We start from the raw sequence: 16,985 nt of genomic DNA, 5'->3' as shown, positions 1-16,985 counted from the left end.
TAGTATGTCATATCAAAAGAATGAATAAAAATCATATGATCATTTCATTTGACGCTGAAAAATCAGATGGAAATTTTTACCATCACTTCATGATAAAACCCCTCAAAAACTGGGTATAAGAACATGCCTCAATATAAGTACCATATTCAACAGACCTGCAGCTACTATTATACTGAATGGGGGAAAATTGAAAGCATTTTCTCTGAGATCAGGAACATGGAAAAGATGACCACTTTTATCATTGTTATTCTACATCCTACTGGAAGTCCCAGCAACAGCAATCAGACAAGAGAAAAAAATAAAGAGCATCCAAATTGGAAAAGAAGAAATCAAATTATCCTTGTTTGCAGATGAAATGATCTTATATTTGGAAAAACCTAAAGACTCCACCAAAAAAACAATTAGAACTGATTAACAAATTCAGTAATGTTGCAGGATACAAAATCAACATACAAAAATTGGTAGCATTTCTATATGCCAACAGTGAACCATCTGAAAAAGAAATTTTTTTTTAAATCTCATTTACAATAGCCACAAATAAAATTAAATACCTAGGAATTAACTTAACCAAAGAAGTGAAATATCTATAATGAAAACTATGAAACATTGATGACAGAAATTGAAGAGGACACAAAAAAATGGAAAGATATTTCATGTTCACGGACTGAAGAATCAAAAGTCCATACTACCCAAAGTAATCTATAGATGCAATGCAATCTCTATCAAAATACTGATGACATTCTTCACAGAAATAGAAAAAAAAATCCTAAAATGTACATAGAACCACACAAGTCCCAGAATATCCCCAAGCTATCCTAAGCAAAAAGAACAAAACTGGAGGAATCATATTACTTGACTTCAGTTATACTACAGAACCATAGTAACCGAAACAGTACGGTACTGGCACAAAAACAAACACATAGACCAATGGAACAGAGTGGAGAGCCCAGAAACAAATCCACACACCTACAGTGAACTGTTTTTTGACAAGGGTGCCAAGAACACACACTGGGAAAAAGACAATGTCCTAAACAAACGATGCTGGTAAAACTGGATATCCACATGCAGAAGAATGAAACTAGACTCCTGTCTCTTACCATATACAAAAATCAAACCAAAATGGATTAAAGACTTAAATCAAAGTCCTTAAGCTATGAAACTATTACAAGAAAACATTGGAGAAAATCTCTAGGACATTGACTTGTGCAAAACTTTCTTGAGCAATACCCCACAAGCACAGGCAACCAAAGCAAAAATGCACAAATGGGATCACATCAAGTTAAAAAGTGGTTTCCTTCTGCAAAGCAAAGGACACAATCAGCAAGGTGAAGAGACAACCCATGGAACGGGAGAAAATATTTGTAAACTACCCATCTGACAAGTTATTAATAACCAGAATATATAAGAAGCTCCAACAACTCTGTAAGAAAAAAAATCTAATAATCCAATCAAAATGGGGAAAGATTTGAATAGTCATTTCTCAAAAGAAGACATACAAATGGAAAACAGGCATATGAAAATGTGCTCAATATCATTGATCATTAGAGAAATGTAAGTCAAAATTACAATGAGATATCCCAGTTAAAACAGCCTATACCCAAAAGACAGGCAACACCAAGTGCTAGCAAGGATGTGGAGAAAGAGGAATTCTCGGACATTGTTGGTGGGAATGCAATTTAGTACAACCACTATGGAGAACAGTTTGGAGGTTCCTCAAAAAACTAAAAATTGAGCTATCATATTATCCAGCAATCCCACTGCAGGCTACATAACAAAAAGAAAAAAAAATCAGTATGTCGAAGAGATATCTGCACTCCTATGTTTGTTGCCACACTGTTCACAACAGCCAAAATTTGGAAACAATCTGTTTCCATCAACAGATGAATGAATAAAGGAAATGTAGTACATATACACAATGGAGTACTCCTGTCCTTTGCAATAGTACTCACAATACACAATAGTACTCCTGTCCTTTGCAACAACATGGATGGAACTGGAGATCATTATGTTAAGTGAAATAAGCCAGGCACAGAAAGATAAACATTGCATTTTCTCACTTATTTGTGGACTCTAAGAATGGAAACAATTGAACTTATGGAGACAGAGAGTAGAAAGGTGATTACCAGGGACTGGAAATGCAGTGAGGGGGTAGGTGGGAGGCGGTGATAGTTAATGGGTAAAAAATAAAAAAGAAAGAATGAATAACACTGGCTGGGCACAGTGGCTCATGCTCTAATCCCAGCACTTTGGGAGGCCAAGGCAGGCAGATCACCTGAGGTCAGGAGTTCGAGACCAGCCTGGCCAACATGGTGAAAACCCATCTCTACTGAAAATACAAAAATGAGCTGGGCATAGTGGCATGCGCCTGTAATCCCAGCTACTCAGGAGGCTGAGGCAGGAGAATCACTTGAACCTGGAAGGCAGAGGTTGTGGTGAGCCGATATGGTGCCATTGCACTCCAGCCTCAGTGACAAGAGCAAAACTGAAAAAAAAAAAAAAACAACGAATGAATAAGACCTACTCTTTGATAGCACAACAGGGTGACTACAGTCAATAATAATTTAATTGTACATTTTAAAATAACTAAAAGAGTATAATAGGACTCTTTGTAACACAAAAGATAAATGCTTGAGGAGATGGATACCCCATTCTCCATGATATGATTCTTATACATTGCATGCCTGTATCAGAACATCTAATATGCCTCATAAACACATGCACCTACTATGTTCCCACAAAAATTAAAAATTAAAAATTAATTATAAGGGACACTACCATTGTATACAGCAAATTAATACGAGGAGCATAATAACAAAAATAGTTCAGTGAATTCTACGAAGATTTTTTTTACCTAATCAGTAAGTTGCAACCATCTGCTTATAATTCTCAAATAACATATTAAGGTGTCCCTAAAACTTAAAAAACAAATCAAAAGGATAAAACATTGTACTTACCAATTTCTCTTTGCATTTGTAAGAAATAAAGTCTGACCACAATATAAATGTACTCTTTAGATTTGAAAGCTTATAGAAAGCAACCAAAAGTATTATTTCTTGTTAGGTAAAGTAAATTAAATTATTTTAAATACAAAATACAAAAAAAAGTCATAAAAGTAGCTTTGTGTATTTGATGCTTTAAAATTAAGATAGCCCCATGACACACAATTTACCTATATAACAAACCTGCACATGTACCCCTGAACCTAAAATAAAAGTTAAAATAATAAAAAAAGTAAAATTAAGTTAGACTTTTTATATTTATTATTTTGCCAGTAAATAATCTTGTCACATAATTAAAGTTATCCACATGTACATACATATTTAAAAATTTCAAAATTTGTCTTTATAATACGAAGCCATCTGAGTTGAATCTTACATGCATTTTATAATCCAAATTTTAAAAATATACTCTTCTAAATAAAAACATTTTTGCTTAAAACCATTTCTGTGGAATATCCATGCAAAACAACAACAAAAAATTTTTTAATTTTAAGGAGATTTGCCAGATTATAAGTGACTGTGAAAGAGATTCATAAGTCAAAAGTATTTGGAAAACAGCGGTTTATAAAGTTGATGTCCAGAGTTCCACAGACCCCACCGAAACTGCAGGCCGCGGTCTGAAAGCCCCTTAACAACGAAAACAATTGACATCACTGTGGAGATTAAGAATAGGAAATGTGGAATAAGACAGAGTTGGGTTCTAATTAAACTACCTACGCTTTAAATTCTTCTAAATGTATAAAATGGCCAGGCACGGTGGCTCATGCCTATAATCCCAGCACTTTGGGAGATCAAGATGGGAGGTCCTGCTTGAGCCCAGGAGTTTGAGACCAGCCTGGGCAACATGACAAAACCCAGTCTCTACAAAAAATAAATAATAAAAATAATAATAATAACAATTAACCAGGCATAGTAGCATGTGCCTGTAGTCCCAGCTGCTTGGAAGGCCAAAGAGAGAGGGTTGCTTGAGCCAGGGAGGTGGAGGTTATAGTGAACTCAGATCACACCACTGCACTCCAGCCTGGGTGAGAGAGCGAGACCTTGTCTCAAAAAAGAATAAGTAGATAAATAAATAAATGTATAAAATGAAGATAATAGTGCCTCCTTCTCCAGATTGCTATGCCAATTAAGTCAGGTAACAAATGGAAGTGACTAGCACAGCGATTAGGCATATGGTCAGCATTCAATAAATTACAGAGGTAATATGTATAACATTTACACATGTAAATATGTAACACCAGGAGAAGAAATGCACTAACTCGAATTCTCACTAAGCTCTAAGTAACTGATATCAGCAAGTTTACTGAGAAGAGAGGAAGGCAAAAAAGCAAAAGAGAAAGATTAGTGATAAGAAGGAAGAGGCACAAACACTGAAAACAAAATAGACAAAAAATATACTTTTGCCTAACATGTGGACAAAATATCTATAAATATCACAAATATGCTTGTCTCCCTCTAAACCTGCAAGCACCTGGGGACATGACAATAAATAAGCAACAACTTTCAGGAAGTTGCTGCCATGTATATTTAATACTAATTAAATATAATCACAGAACCATGGGATAATGAAATTAAAGGGACCCAAGAGAGGACCTAAGCAGCTCCAACATTTTGCAAAACACACAATAAAGAACCTAGGTGATCTGTCCAAGGTCATACTCAATTAGAGACAGAGGCAAAATTTGAATCAGAATTTCTAGTTCAGAGCTCTTTCTTGTTTGCAAAAAATAGCCTTTGTGTGTATGTGGCAGGAAAGGAGAGGCGGTGGGACAGCCTCTGGGGCATACAAGGCAAGGTTTCCAACACTGCACTTGGCTAGCAGTAAGATTGAAGATTGACAAGTCAGCAAGGTTTTTTCCCTAGGGACAGATAACATGCCACATTCTTCCTCCTAGAAGAGGCAGTTGGAGTAAAACATCCCTGCTGTCAAAATGACCACTGTTTTCAAATTCATTTCCCACCTACCCTTCAGAATAGAAATGAGCCCAGATCCCTCCCTCAGAATAGTTAAGCACAGAATCATCACTCAAATGGAGCAAGCAGCTTGCAGAATGGCTGCAATGAGTTGCTTCCCCAATAAATAGATTGAACATTATTGCTGTACTTCATACCCTCAATGGAACTCCGTCTCATGAATGGAATGGCATATTATAACTGGCATAAAATAGGCCACCACTTTAGTTACAACACAGGATTATCCAAATAAACAAGCATTAATCATGCACATTATGTAGAGCACAATGCTTCAGAGAGCTTCTGCAAACAGCTCCAAATGAACTAGACCAAATTATACCATCTGACAGCTGTTCCGTGACCTGTGGGAAATGAGTTGGTGGTCTCAGTCCAGTTCCTAGTGGACAGGTGTCCGAAGCACAAAAACTATTCTCACAATTGGGCCTAATTAGCAACCTGGTTGTTGCAGCCGCAATAAAACCTGGAGCCCATGTCACCGCCATGCTGTTGGAGGCTTGTCTTGCCATCAGGTGGCCATGAGCCCAAGGCTTAGTACAGAAACGCTCACAATGGCGCCTGCACAAAATGTCGTTGCTTCAGGAGAAACAGGGAACTGTGTCCAGGACTGGCTCTCTGTCTCTCACCTGACTCCCCTAAGCCCGACTACACAGACATCAGAGATACAAATAGAGAGTTCTGGTTACTATTTTAATCCATGGAAGGAGCATGCCTGTAACACTTAAAATGTTATGAACGCCTACTTTTCATAAGAACAATACACTCATCTATAAGAACAACAACAACGAAAACAGATTCCCCTGGATGCCAAATCATTTTCAAAACGTCTCCTTTTACCTCTTTGCCCTAACCAAAAGTTGACAACTACTTCTGAGAACATTGCCTCTCCTATAGCCCTCCTAAGAGCGCAGTTATTTTCTCCAAAGCTCTACATACCTCACTAACAGATAAAAGTATTATTGTAACAGAAAACAGTATTATTGTTCCTAAATGTCACTTCTAGGCCCTTCCTTCCCTGCCCTTGCAAACTCCTTGTTCTCTGACACTCAAAGCATTCAGCTCTGCCCCTATCAACCTTCCATTCAACCCTTTTGTTCAGAAAAAAAAAAATGTTAACTCATGGCTTACAGTCTTCTTCCCTTATTCTCTTTCTGATATCATCAGTGGTGATTTCAACACCCACTTGGGCAAACCATAAACATTCTGGCCTCTAAGTTTCTTATTTTCCTCATCCAAATGATCTTTTTTTCCCCAATACCACAGCCACCCACTCTAATGACTGTACTGCAGACATTGTCATTACCAGAAACTGTGCCCTTCAAAAAATCTTGATACAAATACTACTCCCTTGGACTACAGCCAGTCGTTCCAAGATCACTTTGTCACAGCTCTCCTCTTTACAACTCTTCTGCCACATGCAGACCAATTACTTGGCCTACAGCTTTCTCACTGTTCATTGACCCCCACCCCCCACCCCACCTTCTCATCTCACACCTTTCTTGGTCTCTTGTCTTTCTTCATCCTTTCATCTAAATTATCATTAATTCTTGTCAATTTTTTCTCCAAATCATATTCACTTATTTATTAGTCACCTTTTATCCCCAGTTGGTGCCTTAGCAGTATAAATTCAATCATATTTCCTGAATGAGTGAAGCATTAGAAGTAAATGCTGGAGGCCGGGCGTGGTGGCTTATGCCTGTAATCCCAGCACTTTGGGAGGCCGAGGCAGATGGATCAACTGAGGTCAGGAGTTTGAGACTAGCCTGGCCAACATGGAAAAACCCCATCTCTACTAAATATAGAAAAAAATTAGCCTGGCATGGTGGCAGACACCCGTAATCTTAGGTACTTGGGAGGCTGAGACAAGAGAATCACTTGAAACTGGGAGGCAGAGGTTGCAGTGAGCCAAGATCATGCCACTGCACTCCAGCCTGGGTGACAGAGCGAGACTCCACCTCAGGAAAAAAGAAAGAAAGAAAGAAAAAAGAAGTAAACGCTGGAGAGTTTCACTATTGCTTAGACTATAGAAACACAAGAGAATGTCACTTCTACACTAACAGTGTGGAAAAAATTGATAATCTACAAAAACGTAACTTTTGTTTATCCCAACAAGGGATCAGAGGTTGCAATTAAAGCAAACTGAATTCTAAAGAAGAACAAACCCCAACAAAGAGAAACAGAACACATAAACAATTTTACCTTTGGCAGAGCATAGGAGAGAACTGCCACATAAATCGGTAAGAATTCAGCAAAGGCCTGGCAAGGTGGCTCACTCCTGTAATCCCAACACTTTGGGAGGCCCAGGCAGGTAGATTGCTTAAGCTCAGGACTTCAAGACCAGCCTGGGCAACACAGCAAAACCCCATCTCTGCAAGAAATACAAAAATTAGCTGAGTGTGGTGGTGTGTTCCTGTAGTCCTAGCTACTCAGGAGTCTGAGGTGAAAGGGTAGTTTGGGACTAGGAAGCAGAGGTTGCTGTGAACCAAGATCATGCCAATGCACTCCAGCCTGGGTGACAGAGCCACTGTCTCAAGAAAAAAAAGAAAAAAGAATTTAGCTAGAATCTTAATTCATAAAGGCCAATTGTGGGTTAGCATGACAGTGTCGCATAGCTAGGAGGTCCAGACCCAGGGTGGGAGGGAGAAAGGTTACATTTATTGATAAGATTTTTTCATAGACTTCTAGCAGGTGCTGATAAGAAAGCTTGGGGGCAGAATAGAAAACTGGAGACCTCCCCACTTAGTGATGCAGGTGTACAAGAGCTGATTGTCAGGAAATTCTCTTTGACCTAGGGCCAACCAGAGATACAAGGCAGAGAAAGTCAACTTATTAGATTCAAAAGTCTAGCTTTTAACAAAAAAAATCATAATACATACATAGAAACAGAAAAGTATGGCCCATTTACAAATCAATATAAAGTATCTTTTAAAGACCTAATGGAAGATCTCCTAGACAAAGACTTTAAAATAACTAAACCACTATCTTAAAGATACTCAGAGAACTAAAGGAAGATAGGAAGGAAAGTCAAGAAAATAATGAACGAACAAAATGGAAATATCCATAAAGAAATAGAAAAGCTAAAAATAAACCAAGAATATCTGGAATTGAAAAGTACAATAACTAAAATTAAAAATTTACTACAGATATTCAAAGGCAGGTTTGAACAAGCAGAAGAAAGAATCCATGAACTTGAAGGTGTGACAAAGGAAGTTATCAAATCTGAGAAAGAGAAATTAAAAAATATGGGTGAAAGGTGAACAGAGCCTAAGGGACCTGTGAGATGTCAACAAGCAAACCAACATACACACTGTGGGAGTTTCAGAAGGAGAAAAAAATGGGACAGCAAGATTATTTGAAGGAATAATAGCTGAAAATGTCCCAAGTTTGATGAAAGTCATGAATGTAAACATCCCTGAAGATCAATAAACTCCAAGTAAAATCAACTAAAAACCAAAAAATAACCTATACCAATACACATTGTAATCAAGCTTTTTAAAGGCAAAGAGAAAGAGAAAATAAATCCTGAAAAGAAAAAAAGAGAAGTAACTCATCATATACCAGGGATCCTCAATAAAATAATCAGAAAATTTCTCATAAGGAAAAGCTGAAGGAGTTTATTACTCTAGACATTCCCTGAAAAAGGTTACTATACAGTAACTAAAAGTAACTCAGACCTGTATGAAAAAATAAAGATTGAATAAAGATAAATACTTGGGAAATTATAAAAGCTAATATTATTGTAGCAATGGTTTGTAAAATATTTTGTTTTCTACATAATTTAAGAAAATAATGCATTTAAATTAATTATCAGTTTATGTTTTGGGGCACACAATGTATAAAGATGTAATTCTGTAACATCAACAACTAAAAGGAGTGGGGGTGCTGCTGTAAAAGAGCAGAGTTTTTGTATGTTATGGAAGTTAAGTTAATATAAATTCCAATTAGTGTTATAACTTTAGGGTATAAATGTAATCTCCATGGTAATCACAAATAAAATAGCTATAGAATATACACAAAAAATGAGAAAGGAATTTAAACATTTCACTACCAAAAAAAGTCAACTAAACACAAAAGAAGACTGTAATGCAGAAACAGGAATTTTTAGAAGCTAGATAAGAATAGCAAAATGACAAAAGTAAGCCACGCCTTTTCAGTAGTCACTTTAGGTGTAAATAGCTTAAACTCTCTAATCAAAAGGCAGAGATTGGCAGAATGGATAAAAACACGATTCAACTAAATGTTATCTACAAGACTCAATTTAGCTCCAAAGACAAACAGATTGAAAGTGAAAGAATGAAAATAGACATTCTATGCAAATAGTAATTAAAAGAGAGCACTGGTGGCTATACTGACATACAAAATAGACATTATTATTATCATTATTATTATTGTACTTTAAGTCCTAGGGTACATGTGTACAACCTGCAGGTTTGATACATATGTATACACGTGCCATGTTGGTTTGCTGCACCCATCAACTCATCATTTACATTAGGTATTTCTCCTAATGCTATCTCTCCCCACGCCACCAACCCCCCGATAGGCCCTGGTGTGTTATGTTCCCCACCCTGTGTCCAAGTGATCTCATTGTTCAACTCCCACTTATGAGTGAGAACATGCAGTGTTTGGTTTTCTGTCCTTGTGACAGTTTGCTGAGAATGATGGTTTCCAGTTTCATCATGTCCCTGCAAAGGACATGAACTCGTCATTTTTATGGCTGCACATTATTTCATGGTGTATATGTGCCACATTTTCTTAATCCAGTCTATCATTGACGGACATTTGTGTTGGTTCCAAGTCTTTGCTATTGTGAATAGTGCCGCAATAAACATACATGTGTATGTGTCTTTATAGTAGAATGATTTATAATCCTTTGGGTATATACCCAGTAATGTGATTGCTGGGTCAAATGGTATTTCTAGTTCTGGGTCCTTGAGGAAGTGCCACACTGTCTTCCACAATAGTTGAACTAATTTACACTCCCACCAACAGTGTAAAAGCATTCCTATTTCTCCACATCCTCTCCAGCATCTGTTGTTTCCTGACTTTTTAATGATTGCCATTCTAACTGGCGTGAGATGGTATCTCATTGTGGTTTTGATTTGCATTTCTCTGATGACCAGTGATGATGAGCATTTTTTCACGTGTCTGTTGGTGGCATAGGTGTCTTCTTTTAAGAGGTGTCTGTTCATATCTTTTGACCACTTTTTGATGGGGTTGTTTGTTTGTCTTTTTTTTTTTTTCTTGTAAATTTGTTTGAGTTCTTTGTAGATTCTGGATATTAGCCCTTTGTCAGATGGGTAGATTGCAAAAATTTTCTTCCATTCTGTAGGTTGCCTGTCCACTCTGATGGTAGTTTCTTTTGCTGTGCAGAAGTTATTTAGTTTAATTAGATCCCATTTGTCTATTTTGGCTTTTGTTGCCATTGCTTTTGGTGTTTTTGTCATGAAGTCCTTGCCCATGCCTATGCCCTGAATGGTATTACCCAGGTTTTCTTCTAGGGTTTTTATGGTTTTAGGTCTAACATTTAAGTCTTTAATCAATCTTGAATTAATTTTTGTATAAGGTGTAAGGAGGGGATCCAGTTTCAGCTTTCTACTTACGGCTAGCCAGTTTTCCCAACACCATTTATTAAATAGGTAATCCTTTTCCCATTGCGTGTTTTTGTCAGATTTGTCAAAGATCAGATGGTTGTAGATGTGTGGTGTTATTTCTGAGGCCTCTGTTCTGTTCCATTGGTCTATATCTCTGTTTTGGTACCAGTAACCAAAACCATGCTGTTTTGGTTACTGTAGCCTTGTAGTATAGTTTGAAGTCAGGTAGTGTGATGCCTCCAGCTTTGTTCTTTTTGCTTAGAATTGTCTTGGCAATGTGGGCTCTTTTTGGTTCCACATGAACTTTAAAGCAGTTTTTTCCAATTCTGTGAAGAAAGTCATTGGTACCTTGAAGAGGATGGCATTGAATCTATAAATTACTTTGGGCAGTATGGCCATTTTCACAATATTGATTCTTCCTATTCATGAGCATGGAATATTCTTCCATTCATTTGTGTCCTCTTTTATTTCGTTGAGCAGTGGCTTGTAGTTCTCCTTGAAGAGGCCCTTCACATCCCTTGTAAGTTAGATTCCTAGGTATTTTATTCTCTTTGTAGCAATTGTGAATGGGAGTTCACTCATGATTTGACTCTCTGTTCGTCTGTTAATGGTGTATAGGAATGCTTGTGATTTTTGCACATTGATTTTGTATCCTGAGTCTTTGCTGAAATTGCTTATCAGCTTAAGGAGATTTGGGGCTGAGATGATGGGGTTTTCTAAATATACAATCATGTCATCTACAAACAGGGACAATTTGACTTCCTCTTTTCCTAACTGAATACCCTTTATTTCTTTCTCTTGCCTGATTGCCCTGGCCAGAACTTCCAACACTATGTTGAATAGGAGTGGTGAAAGAGGGCATCCCTGTCTTGTGCTAGTTTTCAAAAGAAATGCTTCCAGTTTTTGCCCATTCAGTATGATATCTGCTGTGGGTTTGTCATAAATAGCTCTTATTATTTTGAGATATGTTCCATCAATACCTAGTTTATTGACAGTCTTTAGCATGAAGGGCTGTTGAATTTTGTTGAAGGCCTTTTCTGCATCTACTGAGATAATCATGTGGTTTTTGTCATTGGTTCTGTTTATGTGATGAATTACATTTATTGATTTGCATATGTTGAACCAGCCTTGCATCCCAGGGATGAAGCCCACTTGATCCTGGTGGATAAGCTTTTTGATGTGCTGCTGGATTCGGTTTGCCAGTATTTTATTGAGGATTTTTGCATCAATGTTAATGAGGGATATTGGTCTGAAATAATCGTTTTTTGTTGTGTCTCTGCCAGGCTTTTGTATCAGGATGATGTTGGCCTCATAAAATGAGTTAGGGAGGATTCCCTCTTTTTCTATTGATTGGAATAGTTTCAGAAGGAATGGTACCAGCTCCTCCTTGTGCCTCTGGTAGAATTCGGCTGTGAATCCATCCCATCCTGGACTTTTTTGATTGGCAGGCTATTAATTATTACCTCAATTTCAGACCCTGTTATTGGTCTATTCAGAGATTCAACTTCTTCCTTTAGTCTTGGAAGGGTGTATGTCTACAGGAATTTATCCATTTCTTCTAGATTTTCTAGTTTTTTTGTGTAGAAGTGTTTATAGTATTCTCTGATGGTAGTTTGCATTTCTGGGATCAATGGTGATATACCTTTTATCATTTTTTATTACATCTATTTAATTCTTCTCTCTTTTCTTTTTTATTAGTCTTGCTAGTGGTCTATCAATTTTGTTGATCTTTTCAAAAAACCAGCTCCTAGATTCATTGATTTTTTTTGAAGGGTTTTTTGTGTCTCTATCTCTTTCAGTTCTGCTTTGATCTTAGTTATTTCTTGCCTTCTGCTAGCTTTTGAATTTGTTGGCTCTTGCTTCTCTAGTTCTTTTAATTGTGATGTTAGGGTGTGGATTTTAAATCTTTCCTGCTTTCTCTTGTGTGCATTTAGTGCTATAAATTTCCCTCTATACACTGCTTTAGCTGTGTCCCAGAGATTCTAGTATGTTGTGTCTTTGTTCTCATTGGTTTCAAAGAACATCTTTATTTCTGCCTTCATTTCATTAATTACCCAGTAGTTATTCATGAGCAAGTTGTTCAGTTTCCATGTAGTTGTGTGGTTTTGAGTGAGTTTCTTAATCCTGAGTTCTAATTTGATTGCATTGTGGTCTGAGAGACAGTTTCTTGTGATTTCTGTTCTTTTACATTTGCTGAAGAGTACTTTACTTCCAATTATGTGGTCAATTTTAGAATAAGTGCAATGTGGTGCTGAGAAGAACGTATATTCTGTTGATTTGGGGTAGAGAGTTCTATAGGTTTCTATTAGGTCTGCTTGGTGCAGAGCTGAGTTGAGGTCCTAGATATCTTTGTTAACCTTCTGTCTCGTTGATCTAATATTGACAGTGGGATGTTAAAGTCCCCATTATTATTGTATGGGAGTCTAAGTCTCTTTGTAGGTCTCTAAGAACTTGCTTTATGAATCTGGGTGCTTCTGTATGGGGTGCATATATATTAAGGATAGTTAGCTCTTCTTGTTGAATTGATCCCTTTACCATTATGTAATGGCCTTCTTTGTCTCTTTTGTTGGTTTAAAGTCTGTTTTATCAGATATTAGGATCACAATCCCTGCTTTTGTTGTTGTTGCTGTTGTTTTGTTTGTTTTTTATTTTTGTTTTTGTTTTTGTTTTGCTTTCCATTTGCTTGGTAGATCTTCCTCCATCCCTTTATTTTGAGCCTATGTGTGTCTTTGACATGAGATGGGTCCCCTGAATACAGCATACTGATGGGTCTTGACTTTTTATCCAATTTACCAGTCTGTGTCTTTCAATTGGGGCATTTAGCCTATTTACATTTAAGGTTAATATTGTTATGTGTGAATTTGATCCTGTCATTATGATGTTCACTGGCTATTTTGCCTGTTAATTGATGCAGTTTCTTCATAGTATCAATGGTCTTTAAAATTTGGTCTCTTTTTGCAGTGGCTGGTACTGGTTATTTCTTTCCATGTTTAGCTCTTCCTTCAGGAGCTCTTGTAAGGCAGGCCTGGTGGTGACAAAATCTCTCAGCATTTGTTTGTCTGTAAAGGATTTTATTTCTCCTTCACTTATGAAGCTTAGTTTGGCTGGATACGAAATTCTGGGTTGAAAATTCTTTTCTTTAAGAATGTTGACTATTGGCTTCCACTCTCTTCTGGCTTGTAGAGTTTCTGCTGAGAGATCTGCTGTTAGTCTGATGGGCTTCCCTTTGTGGGTAACTCGACCTTTCTCTTTGGCTGCCCTTAACACTTTTTCCCTCATTTCAACCTTGGTGAATCTGACAATTATGTGTCTTGGGGTTGCCCTTCTCGAGGAGTATCTTTGTGGTGTTCTCTGTATTTCCTGAATTTGAATGTTGGCCTGCCTTGCTAGGTTGGGGAACTTCTCCTGGATAATACCCTGAAGAGTGTTTTCCAACTTGGTTCCATTCTCCCCATCACTTTCAGGTACACCAGTCAAACGTAGATTTGTTCTTTTCACATAGTCCCGTATTTCTTGGAGGCTTTGTTCATTTCTTTTTACTCATTTTTCTCTAACCTTGTCTTCTTGTTTTATTTCATTAATTTGGTCTTCAATCACTGATACCCTTTCTTCCACTTGATTGAATTGGCTATTGAAGCTTATGCATGTGTCATGAAGTTCTCATGCTATGGCTTTCAGCTCCATCAGGTCATTTAATGTCGTCTCCACACTGTTTATTCTCGTTAGCCATTCATCTAATCTTTTTCAAGGTTTTTAGCTTCCTTGCAATGAGTTTGTACATCCTCCTTTAGCTCAGAGAAGTTTGTTGTTACAAACTTCGCCCAGGTGAGGCGACACTGTGCCCTGCTTCAGCTCTCCCTCTGTGGGTTGCACCCACTGTCCAACCAGTCCCAATGAGATGAACCAGGTACCTCAGTTGGAAATGCAGAAATCACCTGTCTTCTGCCTCAATCACGCTGGAAGCTGCAGACTGGAGCTGTTCCTATTTGGCCATCTTGGAATGCCCCTCCTACCCACTTCACAAAATAGACTTTAAATCAAAAAAGATTACAAGAAGCAAAGAAGGATATTACATATTAATAAAAGTTTTGATACAGCAAAAGATGTAATAATTATGCATCTACTGGCAAACCATCCAAATATCTGAAACAAAAACTGACAGAATTGAAGAGAGAAATAGTTCCATGATAATAATTGGAGACTTTAGTATTCCACTCATAATAATGGATAGAACAACCAGATGGAACATAAGCAAGTAAACAGAGGATGTAACACAATAAATCAACTATATCTAACAGACATATACAAAACATTCTTCCAAACAACAATAGCATACGCTTTCTTCTCAAGAGAACATAGGACATTTTCAAGGTTAGGCCACCAATTGACCTTCAGTAGATTTAAAAAGATAGCTGATATAAAAAGTATCTCCTCTAATCATAATGGGATGAAATTAGAAATCAGTAACACAAGTAAAACTAGAAATTTTACAAATGTGTGGAAATTAAACAACACAGTCTTAAACAACAAATAGATGAAAGACGAAATCAAAGGGCAAATTAGAAAACACTTAGATACTACTGAAAACAAAGATGCAACATGCCAAAACATATTATAAGACTCAGTGAAAGCAGTGACAAGGGAGACATTTATAGTTCTAAATGCTTACATGTCTAAAAAGACCTCAAATCAACATCCTAACTTTACAAATTAAAGTACTAGAGAAAGAAGAACAAACTAAACCCAAAGCTAGCAGAGGGAAGGAAATAATAAAGATTAGAGAAAAGATAAATTAAAATAGAGAATAGAAAAAAAAATAGAGAAAAATGAATAAAACCAAAATTTGGTTCTTTGAAAAGATCAGCAAAACTGACAAACCTTAAGCTAGATGGACCAGAGAAAGAGAGAAGACTCACATTACTAAAAGCAAAAATGAAAGAAGAGACATTATCACCAAATCTACAAAAATAGAAAGTATTTTAAGATAATACTATAAGTGTATGCCAACAAATTCGGTAACTTAAATGAAACGAACAAATTCCTAAAAACACAAAACATACCAAGACTAAATTACAAATAAATAGAAAATCTGAATAGGCTTGTAATTAGAGAGGTCATTGAATCAGTAATCAAAATCTTCCAACAAAGGAAAGCCCAGGACCTGAAGACTTGACTGGTAAATTCTACCAAACATTTGAAAAAGAACTAATAGGAGTCTTTCTCAAACGTTTCAAAAAAAAAAACAAAAACAAAAACTGAAGTTGAGGGAACACTTTCTAACTCATTCTTTGAGGTTGGCATTACCCTGACAAGCCAAACAAAGCCCCAAAATAGAGTATCTCTCTTGTTGCCCAGACTGGAGTGCATTGGCCTGATCTCGGCTCACCGCAAACTCCACCTCCAGGGCAATTCTCTGGCTTCAGCCTCCTGGGCAGCTGGGATTACACGCATGTGCCACCACACCAGGCTAATTTTGTATTTTTAGTAGAGACGGGGTTTCTCCATGTTGGTCAGGCTGGTCTTGAATTCCCAACCTCAGGTGATCCGCCCTCCTCAGCCTCCCAAAGTGCTGGGATTACAGGCATTAGTCACCGCAACCAGCCTAGTTTATACTTTTTATTTTTTGTCTTAAAAATGTCATATTGGTAAAGGAAAGTTATTTAAAAATTGTATTGTAATTCCACGACCCACATATATGGATTTTCTTCATTATTTGTTTTTTCTTACTTGTTACTGTAGTGTTTATATAATTTTATGTTCTGCTTTTAAAAAAATAAATTCATATCTAATTGTAAAAAAAAGAAAGAAAATAACACTATAGGCTAATATTTTTATGAATGTTGATGCAAAAAATCCTCAAAAACTACTTGCAAGCTGAATTCAGCAGCATATTCAAAGGATTAGACATGATAACCAAGTGAGATTTATTCCTGGAATGCGATGGTTTAACACCCAAAAAATGGATCAGTAAAATACACAACAAAAACAAAATAAAGAAAAACAACACACAACTATCTCAACTGATGCAGAAAAAGCATTTGACAAAAATTCAAAATCCTTTTATAAAACAACATTCGACAAACTAAGAATAGAAGGTAATGCCTAGGCAACACAGTGAGACCTTGTCTCTACTAAAGAATATTTTAAATTAGCCAGACATAGTGGCACACAACTGTGGCACCTCCTCAGGAGGCTGAGGTGGGCAGCTCACTTGAGCCTGGAAGTTTGAGGCTGTGGATAGCTATGATTGCGCCACTCTACCTCAGCCCACGTGACAGAGTGAGACCCTGTCGCAACAACAACAAATAGAAAGAAACTACTTAAACATTAAAAAAGTCATATATGAAAAATTCACAGTGAACATCATACTCAATGGTGAAAGGCTGAATACTTTTCCTCTAAATTCGGGAACAAGGCAAGG

This window comes from Trachypithecus francoisi, unplaced genomic scaffold (assembly GCF_009764315.1).
Source record: "Trachypithecus francoisi isolate TF-2019V2 unplaced genomic scaffold, Tfra_2.0 Lachesis_group15, whole genome shotgun sequence".
In the NCBI taxonomy this organism is placed as follows: Eukaryota; Metazoa; Chordata; class Mammalia; order Primates; family Cercopithecidae; genus Trachypithecus; species Trachypithecus francoisi.
Note: the sequence above shows the minus strand (reverse complement) of the source record.